General features: G+C 39.8%; 1 long non-coding RNA gene across 1 annotated transcript; it reads left to right on the plus strand.

The window, feature by feature from the left end:
- Nucleotides 1-15,400: 15,400 nt before the first annotated feature.
- On the plus strand, nucleotides 15,401-17,112 carry LOC111925224 (uncharacterized). Its single transcript, XR_002862123.2, has 3 exons — nucleotides 15,401-15,456; nucleotides 15,562-15,752; nucleotides 16,780-17,112. It is a non-coding gene; the product is annotated as an uncharacterized LOC111925224 (long non-coding RNA).
- The last annotated feature ends 7,574 nt before the right edge of the window (nucleotides 17,113-24,686 follow it).

Genomic DNA, 24,686 nt, shown 5'->3' on the forward strand with positions numbered 1-24,686 from the left:
CAGCAGTGGCAGAATATTTTACTACAGCTTTATTAAATGGGTATATCATGCTTCTAAGAAATAGTATAGAGCCACAGATAGGTTTGTGTTGGAAAGGATTGTAAAGATGATCTAGTTCCAACTTCCCTGCCATAGGCAGCAACTTCTACTGGACCAAGTTGTTGAAAATCCCATCCAAAGTGGCCTTGAACTCTTCCAGGGGTGAGGTATCCACAGCTACTCCGGGAAGCCTGTTCCAGCTTCTCAGCATCTCTGGGTAAAGAATTTCTTTGTAACATCTAATCTAAATCCTCTCACTTTGAAACCATTACCCCTTTTCTATCATCACATACCCTTGTAAAAAGTAGATACATAAAAGCAGAGAATCAGCTTTTGTTAACACATTATAAAGCCAAGAAAACTTCTAGAGAACAAATAAAATTTGGATTTTATTTTTTTTTGTGAGTGTATCTCAGCATTTTTTAAAGGTGGCCATTGCCAGGTCTAGGTTTTTGGGGTTTTTTTTATTAATTATTTTATTTTTTTAAGGATTGTGACACTTTACTTTCCAGGAATACTTTAGCAGCTGATTTTTATGGGCAGAGACATTTTTGAAAGTCAATTTTGCATATGGGCATATCTGAGGTACCCAAATTTAAAATTTGTACATGTGCCAAGGGGTTAATGGACGCATGTTCAATCAGGGAAAAAGCAGTGTCCCATCAGATTTATCTGAGTGACCCAGTTCTTACCCATGCAGCTCCACTGCATGTTGGGATTTTCTCAGGAAACTGCTACAGATTTCCTGGGACTGCATTTTCTGCCAGGTCAGACTCTTTGGAAATTCCTTGGAGTGTGTATTTTCCAAGGCATAATTACAGACTATTAGCTGTGCTTGCTCTACACCCATACACACAGATGTGCGTAACTGTGTTATGCAAATGTTGACCGTAACACGAAGCACGTCCTTTGCTTCGTGCCTATTTGCATTTCCTGGTAGCTTCAAAAAGTCTAATTTAGAAATGGGCCTCCAATTGACACCCTTGCTGTGGACCTACCTCCTGCCTCCAATCCCCAAATCAGAAATTTGGAGGGAATTTAGATACTTTTCCAAATGTTGGAGGTTGGCCCCAGTGCTGATTGGACTCCTCATTTGCTTTCATTATCTGATGGGTGACAAGCCTGAACAGTTCACCATGTGTAACTAAATCCACCACAGGAGCTCAGAAATCCCAGCCTTTTGGAAGTGAAAGCTTCCTTTGGCTGCAGTTCAAGCTTTCCTGTCAGGACATCTCAAACACTCCCATCACAGGAGTTATTGCTCATATGGAAACAGGTATGTTAACACATTCTTGGCAAGCTACCAAGCAATGGGGCATGGGTCTCTGAAGTTATGGATGGATTTGTGATCATTTTTTTTTTTTCCAAAACCCCTTTTAACAATAGGTGATCAGTAGATATTGAGCATATTTTATGTTTTGCACATTTCATCTGTTTACACATGGAAGGTTACATTATGGATTGATCACATACATGCTGGTCATGATGAACGTGGGGAGCAGCTACTTGAAAACAAAGGGCTTTACAATCCAGCATCCAAATGTTTGATGGGATTTGAAGCCTGAATGTTGAAGCTAGACAAATTTAAAACTGAAAATAACACATTTCTTACAGTGATGGTAATTCAATAACAGAAAAATCTTCCTAAGACTGTTGTGGATAGTCCGTCATTAGGAAGCTTTTAATTAAAATAGGAGATATAGAATCATTGAATGGTTTGGGTTGGAAGAAACCTTAAAAATCATCTAGTTCTAACCCCACTGTCATGGGCAGGGAATCTGCCGCTAGACAGGTGGTTCAGAGCCCCATGCAGTCTGTTCCTGAACACTTCCAGTAGTGGGGAGTCCACAACCACTCTGGGAAACCTGTTCCAGTCCCTCACCATCCTCATAGTGAAGCACTTCCTCTTAATATCTAATCTAAACCTGCCCTTTTTCAGCTTGAGCCCCTTGTCCTACCACTGCAAACCTTTGTGATAAGTCCCTCTTCCATCTTCTTGTAAACCCCCTTTGGCACAGCTTATTATTTTTTTCTCCTGTATTTGAAGGACTGCTGTAGGTAAATGGTCTGCTTCAAGAACATTACAAAAAAACCTGATATAGCAGTAGCTCTGATTTTCCTCTGTTTAGAGGAATACTGGGAACTTTTAAGTGATTTGCAAATAATGGTAAGGCAGATTTAAAACATCTGTGAACAGCTCTACTTCCATAACTGGACATTGAGCAGAATTAGTCTGGAGTAGGTCTGTGGTGTGGCTGTTTAGAGAAGGGTCTGTTCATTTGATTGCATATAGACTCTCGTGTCCTTAAAAAACTAGAATTTACAAATTTGTCAGAGCATGAAACTTAGAATTTTGTTTATTTTCTTCCTTTTTGTTCACAATTTTGACCATAACACATCTGTTCTGGTGAAGAACAAAATCATGTAACTTGTGTAAGGAGCTGGAGGTGTTCATCAGCTTTCAGGACTGGGAACCTACTCAAGGATTATTTACTATATTTAGTTACATATTCTTTGTTTCTACATGAGTGACAGCACAACATGAAAGTGTGAGTGTCTCTATCTACTATTATTATAAGTTCCTCAGTTCTGGCAGTCCTAAAATTATCTATAATGATCTTTAGGTGCTTTAAACCTTGTTTTCTCCCTCATGTGGTTAATCCCCTATTTCGGCATTAAAATTTTGGCACCTTTTTGTTGAGAAAGTCCTATTTGGATGAGATGATATGCTATTACTGCATGGGTGGAGTAGTAAATGATAATAGAACAGTGTAGTCCATATCAAGGCATGTTAAATGCACTGAAAGATCGTCATCAAACACAAACTCAAATAGTAAATGAGACCAGTAGTAAGTGGAGCCACCTCATGTGAAACAGGTGCTGCATAAACAGAGAACAAAGGGGTGTGTCCCCACCCTTAAAAAAATTTATTGTTTCAAGGAAATAGGTTAAAAGCAAATGTCAAAACAGCATTTCTCCCATTCATTTAAGTCTTTTGAATGTTCTAGAAGTCAGACAGAATCACAGACCAATGCATGAAATACTCGAGGGACCAGTTTGTCTCAAGAACCATCACGGTCTGTCAGGACTACCTACTTCTAGGTACTTGACATAAAAAAATAATGCAGAACAGATGACTGAAATGGTTGGAAAATATCAAAATTACTACCTAAGGTGTTTTTTATGTTTTTATTTCAAAGGATGTAATTTCTGTGTGGAGACTACTGAAGTCCTCTTTGAAGCCTGCTCCAGGCTTGTGACAACAGAGGTAATTTTGTTGTAGCTCAGCATTGAAACATGATTGAGTTTTTAAATACTATTTTCCTGCAGGTTCAGGAAGAGTGACAAGAGGAAGAAGCACAGAAAGGTCTGGACTTGCCTCCTCTGTCCCCAGGGAGTTTCAGGCAGTAGGTGGGCTGAGTGCTGGACTGCAAAGAAAGCCTTGGGATATTTGGATCCTCCTTGGATTGCCCCAGGTGATTAGGTCCTGGTGAATCTTGGAGAGCTGCATCCGAGTTTGCAGGAGACGGGGAGACAGCTGTTTCATCTGGCTGCCACTTGCAGAAACCACACTGCTGCTGCAGGTTTGACATTAGCAGCGAAATGAGGTGATTTTCCCCTTGCTGAATTTCAGAGTGCTCTTCAGGTTCCCGTGGTAAACATGTGCCATGCCGACACCAGTGCCAGGTGAGAGATGCCATGTATAATTTTAGAAGATAATTCAGAGCTCATTGTGAAATGTAGGCATTTATAAAAGCAGTGGTCAGGAGGAGACTTGTACCATCATGCTCTTTCCTCAGAAACAGGAATCTGCCCAAACACTACACCAGGGATGAGTCTGGCCAGCTGCTCTTGCTGCAGGGAGAGAAAACCTGAGGGCTGCAGCACACCATGATGGGACCTGGAGGTTGCTGCTTCATGGACCAGGCACCAACAGGGAGCTACCAGCTGCTCCAAGCCCTTCCCAGCCCTCGGCTCTCTCACACCCTGTAAGGCTGTGCCAGCTCCAAGGCCCTCAGGGACATGGATGGCACTGCATAGGATGTCTTGTGGATCTGTTCCCAAAAAATATAGCTTGCTGCAGAGTTACAGAAATTATTTTAAAATTAAAATTAAATCTGTGGATTAGTTTCAGCTGAACAGGAAAACAAAGAGATTTAGACAAGATTGACGCATTTGAACTTTTTAGTTTAAAACAAATGAAAATTAGAAAATTGGAAAAAATGTAAGACTAAGAACATAAAATAAAAGGCAAGTAAAATATTAGTAAAATGAAGTAAAAATTTTTGTTTCAAGTAGAACAAGATGTCTTAGTTGTACAACACCCCTCCTCCCAGTGATACTTAGTTATTTGATTCTATTAAGCAATTACACAGGCAAATATATTTGGGGTTGATGTGAGACAACTGTGCAAAACATTAAATTCAGCCTTTGAATCAAAAAGAATTTAAAAGTCCACAGTCTATACAATTCTGAGTGCAGCTAACTGTTCTGTAACACAGTTATCTGGAAGGACGTAGAGCCAGACAAGAATCCTCCCCTAAACTGTTGTACTCACTTTTGGTAACCACCCAGCTTTTAACAAAACGACTGAGTTCCCTATGTGCTGTGTCAAATCCTGTTGTATAATGTTACTTACCCTGATATGTATCAGTCGCAATTACTGTCTGCTTTCAGGTAGATGTTACTATGTCACTTGGAACAATAACAAAGAAAACAAAATCCTCTTCCTCTTTGAGTGAAGATTGCATCTTCCCAGCATGGGAAATGAGTCTATCATATGCTTCAGGACATTCATCTTTTCATTTAGGGAGGTATCCTGGGCACAGTTTGCTCACATTCAGAGAGGCAGTTTTAAATCCATGAACTCTTTCTATGCTTGCTACCGATATTAAAGAGACCAGACCAATGTCTGTTGCTGAAAACAATTGCTTTTCAGATGAAAATACTATAATGAAGCTACTAATGGGTGCTAAAAGTGAAAAGTTGACCTGCTAGTTACTCAACTGAGACTAATACTACAAGCCAATGGAAAAAACACCTTTTTCCATATTGTGTGTTTCTGCTTCACATTTTATGCAGCTTGGAGGAGTACAGCAGTTGTGTATTTTACTCTCTTGAAATGCAACATGTGTTTGGGTTCATACAAGAAGCTGGATTTGAGACATCTCTGATGTCTGTGTCAGGTAACCCCACACTGTGTCAGTCCCTGCATAGCTCACAAAGCCTTCCTTGCCAGCTCCCAAGCACTATGCTCCCTCTCATCCCTCCTTCCACTTGTATATCCAATTATTTATGTCTTCAATGGTCTTCTATAGAAGGAGCTGTACTATGTTTTTTCACAGCTAAGCTGAGTGATTCTGCCTGAGGTCTCTAAGCTATGGGATTCCTTGAGATCCTCAGAGTTATTTGGGAAGCTGTGATAGACCAAATTATCTGCTCTATAAATCAGATTTTGGTCCTGTAGGCCAGTGAAAACCCTCTTGAAAATCAGAATATGTAGTTACCTTGCAAAGTAAGTGTAGATACCTGGATTTTTGAAACTACTGCCTTCTGTTCCTTACTGCGACTCCAGTCCTGGACTTTAAATATGTATCAATATTTTCCTTCTTACATGCAAGGTAGAAATAAGCACTTTTTTGTTGTCACCCCTAAGAAATTTTTCACCTCAAATTTTCACGGAGGCTTAGGGAAAGACTCCTCTCTGCACCAAAAAGATCTCGGATAAGTATCTATGAAAGAATTAACAAGGTCCCTTTCTTTGTGGTGTTCATTAGCTCTGTATCTGTCACAGCCATAAATTGTGAAAACCACTGCTTAAAATACTTCCATGATTTCTCAGTGCTGCCCACAAGCTCTGTTGCATATGTAATAACACACTGCTCAGTACAGAAGAGTAACTCAGACTGTGGTTTTAAGCTGTGCATCCTTACTGGCAGCACTGCATGTGGGACAGCCTCTGCAGTTGTGTCCTTCCAAGGCAATATCTGTTCATCTTGAGTTTCCACCCTTTTCCTTTTAAAAGGACACATTGCAATGATCTCTTTTTCATCAGGTCTCTTTACTGTGTGACTGTTTCATAGGCACAGAAAATTGCTGCAATCCAGCACATGAAATTTATTTTGAAGAGCCATCTGTAAAGTAAGAAGTATTAGAACACAGCTGAACTGGAGCCTGTTTAAGAACAGAGTCTCTGTCTCTTCAGAGACAACCTACTAATTGTTTGGACAGTGCCTTGCACACTGAAACTCCCACTGGAAACATCTCTAGCACTAAAATCCTGCCTACAACCATTCTTTGGCATGGATCCCCTATTATTAAACTCTTTTCCATTCTAAAGGAGGGGTGATTGCATCCAGGCTGCCTGTTGGAAGTAGGCAGTGGGCTCTACTAAATCTCAGAATGTTTTACTTGTCACAGGCCAGAAATGTGCCAGGAGTTGTTCCATAATCAAGTGTAGACATGGTGGCTTCTGGTGACCATCAGAGCTCATGGGATTGTCTGATTTACTGGCACAGACACAGGTTTCTTGTGTTTCCAGTAGGAGTTAATATAAATGCTAAATGCTAACAGACAGACCAGTGGTACCCTTACGTGCCTTGCAATATATTTTACCCCATGAACATTAAACTGGGCTTGTCAATCAACAAGATTAACTAACTCACAGCCAGATTATTCATGGGTTTTATTGTCAGACTACCCAGTAAAAAGTAGGGTCAGAACATAATGAGCCAAATCAGATTTTTCTTCTCTCAACAGCCCACTTCAGAGATCATAGGATGGTTTGGGTTGGAAGGAACCATAAAGATCACTACGTTCCACCCCACTGCCATGGGCAGGGACATCTTCCACTAGCCCAGCTTGCTCAAAACCCCATCCAGCCTTGCCTTGAACACTTCCAGGGATTCCACAACTCACCCAGATGGTTGCAAAGTCAGTCTTGTTTGCTCATTTCATGCTGCCATTTTGGACAATCCAATGGATGGGCCATGTGGACAGGAGATGTGAAAGACACCAGCTTGATTTGGAGGCTGGTGATCAGATCATGCCTTGGAGAGGTGGGAGAAGAAGGCCTGAATCCCCTCAAATTGAAGAGGGTCTGGCACCTTCCATTACTAGAAGTGTACTTTATTCATTAGACTATCATACACAAAGCAGATGAAGTCTTTTTTTCAGGATATTTTGTTATTGTTTTGGGGTTTTTTGGTTTTTTTGGATGTTTTTAATTGTTTTTTTTGTTGTTGTTTATTTTGGGTTTTTTCACTATATTTTTACTATTTTGCTTTTGGTTTGTTTTTTTTTGGTTTTTTTTGGGTTTTTTTTGTTTTGTTTTTTTGTTTTTTTTTTTTTTTTCCTGGATTAAGGCCTACTCTTCCCCACACTCGAACCATTTCCTATCCAGGAGCTCAGACTCCTGGCTTAGCATGTAGGAGCCCTGAATTGCCCTCAGGAGGTGTCTGATCTCGTTCTTGCTTGTATTGGGAAGTCTGTGTGTCTGGGCTATTCTACTAGAGCCAATTACCTGCTTTTTAGACATCAGGGGAGATAAGTCAGGCACCTGAAGATGGATGGTGTAACTCAGAACCCACTCCAGACTTCACCTTCCACCTATACAGGTTTTTGTTGTACCTGCATGAGAGCCCCAGTGGTTTAAAATGACAGACTCTGCTCTGAAGGATTTGTTCCATCCTGGATTCAGATGGATATGAGTGAACATGGCTGTGGGCAAACCCTGACATCACCTCTAAATCCTGCTGTTTCCATGACTTCATACAGGCCAGTGTACGTGCCCTCAGACCTGCAGCCCCCAAACTAACTGACCTGTCAGGCAGTAACTGAGGCCTGCAAATTAAATGTAAAGACAGTCCTAAAAATAAGGATAATAAATGTTTCAGGCTAATTTATTCTGTAAAGCTAGATTAATAAAAAGCTGCTCCTCTGTTAAAACATCATCTGCTATGGAGCAGCCCACAAAGAATTACAGCAGGCGATTTTTATCTCTTTCTCACTCCTTCTCATTCCACCAAAAAGAAGGATTCATGTAGGAAAGTGCTGACACATCCTTAATCAAAGCTGTGTGAATTGCTCACATCAGTGTAATTTTATTATTCTGCTGCCTGGATACTTTAATAATAATAATAATGGTGATGATGATGCAAAATCTTATTAAGTCATTGAAGGATAATGCTTTGTTTTTCTACATTTATTTTTTAATTTATTGAGGAAACCTGTTAACACTACAAGAAGAGACAGTATATAAGTTCTGTAAATGGGCACAAAATCTGTAACGAAACATATCCCCATGGTTGGAACCCTGTGGTTCCAAAAAGGATCCAAATGCTATTAGCACCTTGGAAAACATCAAACAGAGACTAGAAGGAAGGGAGTGTGTTAGAAGAACATCACTGGCTGTTTGGATATGGTGATAGATCAAAATCTAACCTGCCCTGTGGAGCTGGGTCTGGGAGGGTTTTTTGCATGCTGTTCTCTGGCAAGGCTCAAATTTGGCAATTAATTTTTAAAATAAACACAGAAAAATACCACTGTTCAGGAATGGGACATCATGTAACACTGCCTTCAAATGCATTGCCCAAAGTGGTTTTGGATCTGCTGACTCCTAAGGCCTCTTCTTCCCTGTTTTTGTTGTGATAAAACAGCAGTGCTCCTGCTCATGGCCTGTGCAAGATTATGATGTTTAATCTGTTTATTCATGTAAATTGACTTTTTCCTGTGTATAAAAAAGCTGTCTACAACTATTTTTATCTCATTGACAGCCAGCCTTATAACTACTTCCTAAAGGTGCTACCCAATGCAGCCTTTTTTACCATGTCACAATTCAGGTGTTTAAAAAAAACATTTAAGACCAAGTGAAATAATCTCAGTGTGATATTGCAAAGGTTAACCCTTGTTCTCTAGATATTCTCTACACATGAAGTAGTGTGGGATTAATGAACATTAATGACCAAACTTCAAAACCATGTATACAAGGTTTAAGTGACTGTTGCAATATTGGGAATTTCATCTTTAAAGTGCTTTGTGATCCCATACATGGGAAGTCATGAGGAGAAACCATGGAAATAAATCACTTCTTATGAGAAGCGATTTGAAATGGGTCAGAGAAAGAAGCAAAGATGGCTGGACAGCAAATGTTACAAGGGGGACAAGCATAATGAGAGAAATAATCCTAATGGCAAAACCAAGTATTTTGCAACTGAAATGGAAATACTTTAGAAAGACAGAAGATAATTAGAGAGGTTTACATGATACTTAACTTTCTATCTGCAAGCAAAGGCTCAAAGAAAATGAAGTCAATGAAAACAAACCAATGTATCCTTGCTACATTTAAATGCTTTCAATTAATTCAAGTGAAGAAGTATAGGAATGAAATTGCACCATGAAAATTTTAAGTGTATAGAATTCAAACCCCAAAATTGGAATTCAGAGAAAAAGGGTTCTTAGCATTTGACTGACAAAGAAAAATTTAGTTGTAGACTGGATTGTGACTTTAGTGCTGACGAACTGTTTGGGAAGAAGCTTCAGTGGAACTCTTTGTGATAAGATAAGATACACTGAAGTCATAATAAAACTTTGACAGAGACTAATAAGAAATCCAGAATTAACCCAACAAGGCTGTTTTGAATTTTCTAGCCAAATGAAATTGAGTCCACCATGACTTTTACAGTGAGCAGATGGTGATCTGGTAGCCTGAATCTGATGGAGAAGGCAATGTGTGTCTAAAGTTCAGAGGCAGGACAAGATGGGAATTTGGCTCGTGGCAGACTATCCCCAGGCATTCCTCATGGACATCAGTGCAGCAGAACACTCCAGGGGTGTCTACCTAACACAGTCCATCCATTAACTAAATTTACACTCGGCACCAGTACCTGAGCTGCAGCATTGCTGAAAAGACTGGCATTAAAACAGGAGGTGTTGTGGTGAAAAGTAAGTGTTTATTGTAGTATATATTTGCATTTCATGTGTAGGAAAAAATAATAATCTCTAAATTGCAACACTTTTAACAGTGGTGTGAAAACAAGTGCTGGGTTAGAAGCATGTCAAGCACTTAATTTTCCAGAGAAAGTGTTTTGTTGGAAGAAGCAGGGACTAAAATCCTTTAGGACATGCCTAAAAATATATTTCAGGGCATGCAGAAGCTCCCTACAAGGTACAGGTGTTAGAGAATTTATCATTAATCTGGTTTCTTCTAAAGTTAAAAGAGGACACAGATAGATTGGTAGGTAGATGGATGGATGGATGGATGGATGGATGGATGGATGGATGGATGGATAGATAGATAGATAGATAGATAGATAGATAGATAGATAGATAGATAGATAGATAGATAGATAGATGGATGATGGATCAGTCTGTTAAGCAGTAGAAAGAGTAAAATAACATAAATGGTAGAAATGAAAGCTAAAATTCTCTCCTTGTGTACAGACATGTAAAACAGGAACATTTGCTATTGCCAACAAAGAGAAATGTGTTTATTTGTATGATAATAATTTTTCACACATTAACAAGGTATTTTTCTGCGTGGATATTCCAGCAGACAGAGTTGGAGGAAAATAGAACATATTTATGCTTTTGGAAGACAACACATTTTGAGAGCACTGTTTACGTACTGAAATGTTTCACCAGTAACCAAAACATAATTTTCTCTGTATATGGAGTGTAAACATTTATTGAAATGACATTTTGATTGGGGGCAGAGTGAGAGTTCACAGATAAAAGCTCTAGGCAAGGAAGAAATTCTGGAACTGAGTAAGCTAACAAAAATTAAGTGTACTACATGGTAAAAATAGCACTACCTTGGGAGTCTGTCCCAGTGAAGAAGGGGTAGAAAGGCTATATAGAGCTTTATACCTATCTATAGATGCACCTACTCTCCTCAAACCATCAACCAGAGAGTCCTTACTACAACATTGGCCACAGGAGAAATTTCCACATGTAGAATTTTGGCCTACCTGTAATATATAAAAAAAAACCATTCAAGCCAAAAGATGCTCTTTAGTAACATATATGATAGGTGTGTAACAAAACAAGCTTATCAAGACCTGTCTCTGTACCAGATAATCTCCCTCCTCCTGCCCCTCACTGGGCAGACATCCTACCTCTGACCCCCTTCTCTCACTCAGTTTGTTCTTGCTCCTCTCAGTCTCTCCTCCTGTGCTGCTCCACAGGTAATTTTGTGCCAAATATCTCTGGGTGCCAATCCTCCAGGATTTATTTTCGAGGTGCAATATATTTGAGATATATGGGTAGACTGCACAAGAGATTAAACTGCACTGGGGATTAAAAACAATGCAGCCCTGAATTACTGCCTTAATGACCTGAAAGCCAGGAATTTGGGGGGTCTTCCAGAAGAGAATTTCACACCCTTGTCAGATCAGTATAGTCAAAACTGGAAGCCATTGGCTGACAAAAATAGTAATGAGTTTTCAAAGCTTCTATAATTTTGAGATTGATTTTGAAATTAGTTATCTTTGAGACAGAAAAGGACTAGAATACTTTCTTTTCTCCACCTGAAGATTTTTTTTTATTTTATTTCTATTTTTTTTATTATTTTTTTCTTTCTTGGCTTCTTTCCTTGTTGGTTCCTTTATTTGTTTGTTTAATTTGTTTTCTTTGCCTTCTTTCCAAAACTCAGGCTAGATTTTGCATACTAATCCAAAGGGATTTTTTTTAATTTTCTGAATACTCTCCATAATACATGCTGACTAGTCTCTAGAACATTTTTCTGACTACAATCAGTCTTGGGCACCATGTGTGTCAACATTATTTTAAAAGGACCTTGTCTGTTTTCAGGAAAACTGTAGGCTGGAATTATTGTATCTATAGTTTGTGCTGAGGGCCTACAGTAAACATGTAGGTGATTAGCACAGAGTGGCCAAGATAAATATGTTCAGGCATCTGAGAAATGTGTTGGAATCACATTATGCCATCCAAACAAACCCTAGGACATCATGACAAAACCACTCCTTAAGCCATTTTGTTTTGTGATTGCAACATGCAGCTAACAGACACAAGTTGTCCAGAACTTTATACATTTTCTGACTCCCTGAGCATCCTATTTTTTTTATTTTTTTGTTTCCTCCTGGAAAAAGTGCGGTTTTATTTTCTCATGGTTCTCCTCAAAATTTGCTCTCAAAATTTTGATTTTGCCTACTGTTTCTACTGTTTTCTCTCAAATCCTGTTATGTGGAACAAAGTATATCTTTAGATAGGAAAAAACCCCAATAATATCTGCAGGGAATCTCTTGAAAGTACACAAATATCCTTCTGCCCCAAAGTGTTCTCTGTGCACTGGCCTTTGCTTATCACCATGTCCGTGTCTCCACCAGCCTACATCTCTGGGACTCTTGCTTGCCATTGCCCTGGCTTCCCCCAGCTTTTTATTTGCAGTATTTATATAACCCCATTATTATATATAATTGTATCTTATTAATGATTAGTCTACTAAGTGTTAACATTTACCATCCCAGGAGGAAGGAGCTCTTAAAAATGTACCTTTCATCTAGCTAAAATTAATCTGACATATATGTATTACACCTCAGAAAAAGCTGACTCCATTGAAGTTTTCTTATGCAACTCCATCATGCAATCTGCATGAGACTTCGTGACTCTACAAATAGAACCTTGAGCTGACAATGCTAGGGAGACATTTTGTTCTAGGATAAATCTTGGTTACACCAGGATTAGGCAAATATATATCCTCTCTCTTCAATTTGCCATGGTATCATAACTTTACAAGCTCTGTTGAATGAACTCTCCTCTTGCACAATCAAAATCCTGTAAGTTCATTGTGATTTATTATACATATATTACTTTTCCTCCCATTTCTTCTCCACTTAAACAGGTAGTGCCTGTCACGGGCCCAATACAAAGGCTGTGAATGATGTGGAGAATCCGAGCCCTCAGGCACCAGGGTGAAGCAAACAGTCCAAGGAGGTGGTGGAGAGGAAGCAAGGAGATCAAAAAGGCCCAAAAGCTTGGTGGGAACTGAAGGAAAAGGTCTTCACAGCCCCCTTGTACTGCACATATGCTGCAGGGTTGGTACAGTTAGCAGGCAAAGGCTTTGCAAAAATCACACAGAATCACAGAATTACAGAATCACGGAATCATAGAATCACAGAATCTGCTCCTCTCAGGACTCTCTTTTTTTTCTTCATCACATGCCTCTGATCTTTTCAAGTTTCCTTCTTCCTTTTCCACCATTTATTCATCCTGTGGTCACGTTCCTTGATAGTAATTAACAGACTTCTCTGAGGCTTTGCTAGACCACCTGCCTTACCATGGGAGGCCTCCCTAGTGGGCTGCTGCAGAGTTTGAAAGGGCTCTTTGTGAAAAGGCTCTGTTCAGTGAGGGGCTGGATTTTATGTGTGTTATACGGAAAGCTGAGGTGTGAACAGGATGAAGAACCTGGAAAAATGGAGAGTCAATACTCCTGACAGACCTATGCTTTGTGCCTCTAGGCAAAGGGGAATCACTTGGCTAAGAGATAACATCTTGAATCTCAGTTTTCAAGGAAGACATCTCAGCATGGTCTTCTTTGTCCTGCTTAGTGTAGGATCTGCTACCTAGAACTTGGTGTTGGGTGAGAATTTGGTGGATGATTTGTTGCTGGTCAATTTATAAAACAGATGGAGACAGTTGGATACTACAGCTCAAGTGAGGGAAAATGGTAGAAAAAGTAAATAGTCCACAATCTAGCAGATGAATTTGTGCTCTGTGGCCATGTGCAACATTTTTGTAGCCAGCCAATAATGTATTCTCATGAATTTAGCATTTCACTGTTGACTCCACCAAGCAGAATCAAATCCCACGTGTTAATACAATGTATTGTTAATTATCACTGATGCATCTTCAGATGGAAGTGCTTTATTCTGAATATTAAGGATGAGAGTCTAAGTATATGGCTCAAAGTAGACACTCTCTTAGGAGACTGACTGCTGTGAGAACTATTAGCTGTAGGAAGAGCACATTTCAAAGAATGAGAGGTCTACTTTGCACAGTAGCCTTGGGGAACAGAAAGATTTTTAAGCCTACTTGTTCTGAAATCCTTTTGTCTCTGAATGCTTTGTTCTTAGTACTAAATAAACAATAGTTTGCATAAATAGGTTTCTGATCACTGCCTAGACCATTGATCACAACTTGCTCCAGGGAGAAACTGTGGGTGCTGGAACTGAGTCGCATCTTGGGGCTAAGCACACCTGGAAGCCAGGCCCTTGTGGCTTGTGACTGGGGCTCAGCTTCTGAGCAATAGGAGCAGCCATGACTCAAAGACTGATGCTTGAAGGACTACAGAATAGGGAGGGATGTGGGAAGAGGGTAGGCTGTCCCCCAGACTATGTCATGTCCAGAGAGGTCTTTCACTGTGGTTGACTGGTGTTGCTGATTGTACTATGAGCTCCGGGAAAACGAGGAGTGCAGTCGTTCATGATGCTGCTCATGTAAATGTTTAAAATGTTGGCATTAAATATTGTAGTTACTAATTAATAACATGCATTTATATAGCACCATAAATGTCCATGGCACTTTACAGATAACAATATTTCTAACTGTTGGGAATATTAAGTCTAAGTACTTGGAAGTCAGCCAAACAATATAAGCAGATAAGGTCTACTGTTTATATCTGTAATTTGGTGAGTTCTTTTGATTTGCCTTCTAGAGGGAAAACACTAAAGGCAGTGCTTGCTTACTTCCTATTTCTAGGACCTTTGAGTGACCGAAGTAAATGCATTTAAGTACCCTGGGGACATTGTTTTTAAAGCAATCATGGATGATATTGTGTTAGCCTGATTCTGAGTATCACTACAATCCTTGTGCACAGTGAGAAATGTACTAGTGGGAAAAGTGCTTAGCTCTAGCGATTATGTGATTTTGAATGGAGAGAGAAGTAAAAATATCTGTGTCTTGTGGTGCTATGGGCAAATATGCTCATTTATGTAACAGATCTATCCAGAGGAAAACAAATTTTTGGTGAGAGATAAGCTAACTCTTTAAACACCACTGAGCTAGAACAATAGTCCATACTGAATAAAACACTGTATTAGCCAGGAGGTGTAACTTTCTACTACTGTCTATGGCCCCTGGCACAAAGGACTGCATTTTTGGCAAGAACAGCAGCTAGCTCTAGCTTAATGACCCTAGACTTCCTGGGGCATAGGAGTGAAGCAGGCTTAATTAGGCAGCAGGTCTAGGGAAGTTGGGAGATATGGCACTGCACATAGATGCTGCTTTTCTGAATTCTTGGAGACTTGTTGTGAGAAAAATACCTGTCCTTTGCCAAGCCCAAAGGGGAGAGGGCTTAGCACAGGGGTGGAGACTTGGTCTCCCCACAGGTGGCAAAGATTCAGGAGCACATGGCATCTGTGAAAATCCCATATCAGATACACTCAAATCATGGGGAGAGAGGTGAGATGGTTACTCCTGTCCACACTCTTGCATTTTAGGGGGCAGAGGAATTGCTGAATACAACATACAGAACACCTTGAACTGTCCTCTTCATCCCTCCTACAGAAAAACTGCCAAGAGTGCAATGACTTGGTGAGCTCCTGGAGAAGACTTTTGCAGTGAGCAGGACTGTCCCTGAAGCAAAAGGAAGCTGGGAGAGCTTGGCTCTTCCCAAAGAAGAAAACTTTGATCCGTCTCCTTGGCTGGACTGCAGAACAGCATTGCACCATCATTTCTGATGGCTCATGAACTCTGTGGTGAGGTGCCTCTCTCTTGTTCCCACCTATTTTAAGCTCTGTTTTAGGCTCTTTTTCTGTTTTCTCTAGGCTTCTTCTCGTTCCTCACTGCTTCTCCTTAGAGTGAGGAGAAAAAAAGCAGAATGAAGAATTTTGAAAGCAGAATGAAGTTTGCCCCTCAGTGCTTATGATTTTCAGGGTGGATGGCCCTATTAGCATGGAAAATTGGCCAGGAAATACAGTGAGCTCCAAAGCTAACTAAATGCTAGCAGAAGAAATCAGTGAGGGTGTTTTTCCAAGCTCAGGCAGGATTAGAGGCCGCTGCATCACAGGAAAGCACTTTTCTCCTTTGAAAAACCATGTTCACCCTGATTAGCAGATTGGATGGACCTTGACAGACAATATGATGGGAACTACTCTTGCTGAGTTTGGAACTTGGTTCCCATCTGAAATATAAGTAACAGCATAGCCAAACAATCAATTTCTCACATTTCTTTAAAACTTAAATCTCTGCCTTGTAGACATCTAAAATGTTTGTCTGGTTTTATTTCCCTTCTGGTTTTATGCTGACCATGAACCTCATGAGAAAACTTGCTCCTGTGCATTCCAGTGGTTTAAGTAAGCAGCTATTTTTTTTAAAGTCTTCTGAGGTCAGAGGAAGAATTCCAAGTCTTTTGAGGTTCTACCTCTAAAAGGCAATTTTTAAAGAGAAGAAAATTTGTGTTTGAATTTTGTCTTCAGATTCTGCTTCAGTAAGTCTCTAAGTTCAAGGCCCAGGCCCACATTAAGGGTTTTAAATGCTTTTCTTGACCAAAAAGGAATTATGCAAAGATATTACTTCCTTACCTTCCAGATCTGGGCTCTGTAGGTGTTCACACTGATGAATATTTACTTTATCAGATACAAATAAAGTGGTTTTTGTTTACTGTGTTTCCCTTCTTGTATTCCTGCTGCTCTTGACATACCTCTAGAGGAACACGCTGGACTTCACTCTTGTTTTCACCTCATCAGCAGGATCCACAATTGAGTTTGTACATCTGTTCTGCAGAGCACACCTTCTCATCCTGGCCGTGGTACCCCTGTGCTGTGGTGATGTGCTGTTGCACTTCTGCCTGCCTGAAGGATGTACACTACCCCCAGGTAAAGGAGCTGAAGAGAAAACCATAAAATCCAAGGAATCGTGTGGATGGACGTTTAACCTCAGGGGTTAATACAGTTATCTGGTACAGCTCTCTCTGTAATTCTTTCATTTATACTGCATTAAGGGTGTAATGAAATTTGAAATAGCACCTCTGTACCTTTGACAGGCACAATGAGCCATGGATCATTTCTGAAAACTTAATATGCCTGGGAAAATAAATGGCATAAACTGTAAACAAAATATGTTTCAATGATGCATTGATAAGAAAAAACTGGTATTGCAACTTTCTGGGAAATAGGTATCATTCCCAGTAGTGATATTTTGCATATTTTACTCAGGACTGGGAACCACAGAAGATACAGAGCTTTCCTGTCAGGACTTGATTGTAGAATTTGTACATAGTGAAGCATGCCAAACCCTACCCTTATTAACTGTTTGACTATTCCTACAGGCCCATACATATAATCTATGTGGTTGCAAAACAGGAACAATTGCAGGACAAAGAACATACTGTTAAATTAAAGAGTTTCATAGTTATTGCCTGCTGTATGCAGGGGGAAAAAAATGCAGTAGGAGATTGTGAAGGCATGTATATAAAGCTGAAAGAAAAGAGAATGCCGAGTTCAAGGAACTTGCTGAGTTCCTGTTCCTGACACTGAGAAAGTAAATGAACAGCTGCTTTAACCTACTTCCTAACTGAACTATATTGTGTTTACCTTATTAGTTGGCAATATGCTTTGATTTAGAACAAAATATCCATTGAAGAAATGTTTGACATAGTTTGACGTTGTACCTGTTTGCTTACCCCAAGTCCCAGTGTTTGAATGATCTTTCACTCCTGCCTGATGGCTAAAGAGATTCATGGATCCCATTTTGTGCCTGCTGGTGCACGGGCACCTCTAGCTATGTAGAAAACAGTAACCTAATTCTGTTGCCTGGATGCTTGCAATTTAGGCAAGATAAGCATCTTGTCCATGCTCCATTGCCTCCATGTCTGTGATTGCACCCAGTTACAGGTAATTTTTATCGTATTTGTAGCAGTTTTTTCCATATTGCTTTCTACTATTTTTATAGTGCTTTGTCTGCTTGCCTGGTTTTGGCATTAAGCAAGCAGATGATTTAGCAAGTAGGAACGAGCTTACCTCCTACTGCTGTGCTGGGAAATATTTCGGCTCTGCCCCAACCCTATGGCAGAGTCAAAATTCCTGTTTCCCTCAGCTCTCTGCTCCTTCTAAATTTGTACTGCAGTGGAATTTGAGCATTAACCACCTCTGCTGGTGGCTCCCAGGGATTGTGATCCATTGCAAAGCTCTTAGAAAAATGGAAATCCAAAAGGCTGGCAGTGGACTCCCAAAAGCAGAACTCTAACATCAATAAGGATAATACTAGTAAATGTGGGTTTCATGAAAGACCCATAAAATCTGCGTTTGATGTCAAGTTCAAACTACATTTCTTAAAAACTTGGGCTACACATCTAAGAAGAGAAAGCCGTGTTCTCATTCCATTTAATACACATTATTATTCCTACTTTGCACGTAGTTTATGATCTTTATCTTAAAAAACCCTACTACTGATGTCACCAAGTAGGATTAAATCTGACCAGGTTCTGCCACTGCAGCTTCACCCTTGTATCTTCAAGTAAAACAGTGCAGCTTGCACCACCAGTTTCTTATGAGGCATTTTCAGAAGACTTTGATCATCACTGATCTCTTCTACATTTAGTTGCATCAGTGACATAAAGATGAAAGTCTTCTGGTCTCATTGCTGTTCTTTCAAGCTGTCTGAACCCTCACTAGCTGTGCACAGCAATTATAGTTTGGCCTTTGTTAAGTGGCATCTTTGTTTGGCTACTGATAGGCATAAATTTTATCTGCTGTGGAGGTGTTTATACTAGTGGAAGAACTGCCTGATGCACTGACAAATGTTTCAGTGGTCAGTAGGAAGCACGGTCCAAACTATAAACTTCTTTATCCGCTGTTGGATAGTGGTCAGAAAGGCGCTTTTTTTTTGGTGTTTTTTTTGTTTGTTTTTTTTTTTTCTCCCACCATCAATATTTTCTCTGAAATGATCCTGTATTGCCAAAATAGGTACCTGAGATTCTGTCAAAACACTGAACTCCAAGGAAGTGTGAGAAATGATGTATTTGGATAACACTGTTGTATGTGGGTGTTAAGTTCCTAGTAGGTTCCAACTGACTTACAAAGAATCTCAAGAATGGGAAACCTAGTCTCCTGTGTGGCAACAGGAAATTTCATTTAAGGATAGATCATATGACTGTAGCATTGTAGGAAGGAGAGAGAAAAATAATTAATATAGATATTAAAATTACAATTTTATGTCACCTGATTTGACTGATGGAAGAAATTAGAGTAGTTTGAGTTCTCAGAGGCCCATATTTTCCATTTCTTGAATTCTTATAATCTCTAGAGAAAATGGAAATATGAAAGAAACCTCCATACCACTGGATAGGGCAAAGTCCCATTTTAGATATTCAGAATTACTAGCAAAAGGGAAGTCAATAAAAACAGTACCAGAGAAATTAAGCAGCACAGATCTATGATTGTTGTGTTTTGGTAGACATCTAAATAAAGTGCCAAATGAGAACTGTTTTTAATATAGAAAAGATGACCAAAAAAAGGGGAACTTAAAAAGATTCAGGTTTTCCCAAGAAATTAGATAGAAATGAAACAACTGCTGACATCTTGAAAAGATATTTTATGGGTTGAGCAACCTGATCCAGATTTGCTATCAGGGTTGCTTTGAACAAGGGACTAATGGACCTCTTGAAGTCTCTCCTAACCTCAATTTTCTATGAAATTATCAACTGACCCGGTGAGAAGAGGGTACTAGTACAAAACATCAGGGATTGCTCTTGACACACGTTGCTAAATTTTTCATTAGCGACCTTTATATAAACAGGAAGAACATGTAAATTAAATTAGCTGTTGACACAAAGCTGAGAGGCATCATCAATACAGCAGAGAATCAGAATATGGAAGGCAAGGAAGAATTTTGATGAGTGAGCTAATAGAAATGGATGTGTGTAACTACATGGGGTGCAAGGTCATGTGCTTAGTGAATAATCACAACAATTTCCATTATAAACTGTGTTTGCATCTACTGAAAAGGATGGAGAACAAAATAGGGTGCACTAGTCAATCATGGGCTAATGGTGTAACTGTTGTGATGTGGCTGTAAAATGAACAAATGTCACATAGCAGATAAGGCATTTTGAGTAGTGATAAGGAGGAACTGATACTATTGTTCTTAACACAAAGGCACAAACAAAAACCTTGCTCCTAAACCAATGCAACAACAAAACACAAAACAAACCAGAGCTGAGAACAACAAAAACCTCAAAAAGAAACTTTTCAAGAAAAAGCAATTTTTGTAATGACAACAAGCAGCCATCAGCTGCCAACAGGTAGAAATTCAGCTTGACAGAGAACATACCTAACTTTGAGACTTTAGATAGTGTGTCATTAGGAGCAGCAAGAGCTGTGGATGAGAGCACAACCTGTGCTAATGTCAGCTCCTAGCTCATCCTTCTTTGTGGAGCAATGCTACTCTTTCTGCTTCCTCACATCCCTATTGTTATGTCCCTTTGTGATATTCCAGAACGTTACAGGCAGTGTTGATATCAATGAGTCAAGCCTGCTAAAGGTCCCTGAAAGATGGCTTAGTAATTCTCTGCCTTTCTCTCACAGTTATCATTCAAAAGGGTTGCATGAGGTCACTGTCAATAGAGAGCTCAAAACCAAAGTTAATCCACTCCTCCAGACAGTAGACTGTCTTCCCTCAAGAATGGGTATGCCTGCCCATGGTTAATGGAATCATATCAGACTTTGCCTGTAGCAGTTTTCTATCCAAAATAATTACATGTCATCAAAGTGGGAGCTCTCCTTTCCCCAGATCCTTATTTTGCTGTTGTACATCTGATAGTGTCCCTATGAATTATATATTCTATGGCACATCAAGGCCACAGCCTGAAATAACAGGATATAGGGAGCCTGGTAGAATGCAAAGCTATGGAAAAGTGAAATAATTTATTTGCAGTTAATTAATAGATTCATCTATTTGTTGGAATTGACCATTAAACTAACAACAAAAAAAAGCAGATTGCAGTAATTTAGCATCTATTAACTGCCAAAGAATATGGGTTTCTTCTAACTGCAGTTTATTTATGAAATTTGAACACATTCAAGCACAGGTATACAGTGTGGTCAGATCTGCAACTGTGGTGAAGAGCTATTGGCCAAAAATGTCTCTGACCCAAAGCCTCGGAGATCAACCCAAGCAATCTCAGGTGAAGTGAACAATTGGCCATGATTCTAGTTTCCAGGCTCACAGTTCATGAGAAGATTTTGGAGTCAGCAATGTTTATTGTAGCCTGAAAGAAATCACATAGAACCAAATCTTATGGGCTTGATCCATTTCCTCATGCATAGAATTTTGTCTCAATTTAATTTAAAATAAATGCACATCAGAATGTATGTTATGTATCAGAATGTGAGCCAGTAATATCCCTGAACCTACCATTCCTGAACATGTGTTTTTAAAATTTGGATCTTAATTTTTGTCAAGGCTGGCTTATTCAGTCCCAGTTTTCACACTTGGCCCTCTGCCATGCAGTCTGCATCATAACTAAGATCTATTTAAAATTTAAGTCCAGATCTATTATTAGTATTATTATGCATATTGAAATGCACTGATGAATTGAGCATTAATATAGTATGAATCAGATTAATTAAAATCAATCTGAGTATGCTCACAGATCAGAATTAAGGGCTGATTATTGGAGGCACAGAGTAATGGAGCCCAAGGAATGCTGTATACCCAAATGGTACAGTCCTGTGAAATCCTGTTATTGTTGCCCAGCTAAAGAAATTTTGTATTCAATTTACTGTCTTCTACAAAACACCTAAAGTATGCAGCATTTCAGACTCAGCCCACATGTCACAGTTTACCTAGGGTGCAGCAATCTGGGCATTTACTAAAAAGAGAGATAGTCTAACTAACCTCTCCTGTTTCAAAAATTAAAAATGTCACTTGTGTGACAATTTTGAGACATTAACCAGGATGACCAGTCTTAAGGAATGTGGAGAAGTGCAATTGCTTCAGTCACTTGCCTATTCTGATTACCAAATAGAGGGGTTATCCTAATTTACAGAATATAACCACCACTTTTGGGCAGTTTTGTTCTGTAAATCCCATGTTTCCTGCATTTACTTTACCTCACATCTTGATTATAACCTTTGGTAATATAATAAATCAAACATTAAATGGGATTCCCCACAGCTTGGATGCAAAAGTATAAGAAACATAGCATGATTTCCTTTATATTAAAGTGTTGTCTGAACTCCATCTTTAGGAAATACCTGCTGGAGTCTGTTGCAGACCAATGAAAGCAAGTCCTGGCTATGTTTCTAACTAGCAGGGCATGAATCAGCTGTGATGCAGAAGATGTCTGACAGTGTTAGCATGGTGCTGAGTCCAAACTTACCTTGGGCTTGGCCAGACACAACTGCAGCTACCTGGTGGCATTGGACAGAGGATATATAATTACACTGAACCTATTGCATCAGATTCTTCCCTCAGTTACACCAGTCCAGCTTCTTGGAGGTCAGTGGCTTTGAAGTGGTAAGAGAAGTATTTGGACAGGTTCCTCAGTTTTATGCAAATATCCTATGTAACATCAAAAAAGGAAATTTAGAGAGGAGGTGGAGTAGCATTTAGAAATCAAGACCAGAAAATGTCTGCCTGCTGTTGAAACAGGCAAACTACAGCAGCTGTAGTTTAGCTGTCCAGGGAAGTTTTCCCTAAAAGGTGTTTCAGACTCTGATGTTCAAGGAAACCATCCCAACTTTCCTGTATTTACTTACCAAGAACTGAATGCAGAAGCTTCAGTGCTTGAACAAGCTGCTACAATTTGAGTAAGAGATAAAATTCATGTTCAAACTGCTTTACCATGGACATCAAATGTAAGTATGATAATGGCAGCAGTTACCTGATCCATCAGGGTGACTCATGCCGCCTAAGCTGGGCACCTAGGATTCCCCAAGTGGACAGTGGGCAATTTAGGTGCTCAACACCTAATTTTGTGAGCCTATTGCTCTTCACTGCCAATACAGGGAGTTTACTGAACGTTTATAGGTGTGATTCATTTCTGAAAGACACTGAGTGGACATCTGGCTAGGTTCTGGGAAACAGCAGGCAAAGCTATATGCCTGGACAGGCTCTGGAGTCTGGTCTTTAACGTCCTGATGTATGCAGGAGTCAGAATAGCAAATGTTGTTTTGATGCTGTCAGTATTAGGCACAGTCTGAGCACATCTAATAAATCCAGCCTCTCTGAGGTAGCCTCATTGTCTGCCTGGGAGCTGCAACAATTTAGATGCTTAGGAAAGCAAAACTGACTTTTCCTTGTAGGAGAAAAGGTTGAGCACAACTCTGAGCACAAGGGGCTGAATAGATTTTTCACCACCTTCAATATCACATGGTCCTGAATACTGGAACAGGCCATCATTTTGGACCTAGAGGGTGTTTTCACACGTGTCCTAAATTCATTGTAATCTCTGCACCTACTCAGTGAGAAGTGAAATGATTCAGAGAATGTAAGCAAGGAAGAGAGCAGGGAGTTGTTGAAAGATGTCAGTGGGAAAAGAAGGTATAAGGACTTGGGTGCAAAGGAGGTGATGAATACGGCTCTAAGACCCAAATTCTACCAAAGACAGATGTGGCCCAAATTTTCTGGCAAGGAGTGGTGGCAAATTCCTGTACTGTGTGACCTGAGCCCACAGGCACTGCAACACGTGTGCTACCAGGGGTAAGGGAACTGGTGCTGGACCTGCAGTGACCCTGGCCAGAGGTCAAGCACTGGTACCTTCTTCCTGCCTGCCTACATACTGGGTGGTTTCCCCTGACATTGAACATTACCAAAAAGGAACCCCCGCAGTGCAGGGCGTGAGGCAATTAGCCAAACTGTTTCTTCTAAAATTGGATTTCATTGTACAGGTCTTTTTCATTCCTTCAGAGCTCATGCTTGAGAATTAATATGGCAATTATCGATCCCTTTTGTATGTTATGGAAAAGGAGGTTCTAATCCTCAGAAGTGGATTTGCCCTGATGACACATAAACAAAGCCCTGGAGGGAGGAAGGTAAAACATAAAGAGGTGTTGACAAGCTGAACACCACTTGGTTATGCAAACACAGATGTGGTAAAGGGCAAAGAGCAATAATTTTGCAGAAGTTGAAAGTGTGGGAACGCTGGCGGTTGCTCTTTAATGATTATAACACAAAGGAATGCTGGCAACTTCTCTCACTGACTTGACATTATCAAACTGAGTCAGTGATGAGTAATAAGATATACTATTGGAAGTATCCTTTAAGTACCAGATCTTTATATACCAGCTCTTCATATAAAAATGTAAGGCTTTCTATGAAATATTGTGGTGGTCCTAATACCACCAGAGAACCCTTGTTTGCAGATGCAGTGCATCATTGTTTACAGATCAGACACGTTTGCCTTACTTGCTTATAAACAAGCTGGGATTAGGCAAGTAAAATGGGAAGCAGGTAGAGATCTCATGGGTAAGCTTGTCAAAAGTGTGATTTATGTAACTTTCCCTCCATGGTTGCCTAGTTTGACGCATCTGCCTTTCATCTTGTAAAAATTAAACTCTTTGAAAGGGCATTTCCAAGCTGACATCCACAGTTGTGCCTGTGTTTGTGTTTCGCAGGAAAAAAGGGAAGACTTAATATTTTCCCCTCTAAGTTTGTGTGTTTGTGTGTCCCCAGCACTTGTGTGATGGTGC

Source organism: Cyanistes caeruleus, chromosome 1 (assembly GCF_971803275.1).
Source record: "Cyanistes caeruleus chromosome 1, bCyaCae1.hap1.1, whole genome shotgun sequence".
NCBI lineage: Eukaryota > Metazoa > Chordata > Aves > Passeriformes > Paridae > Cyanistes > Cyanistes caeruleus.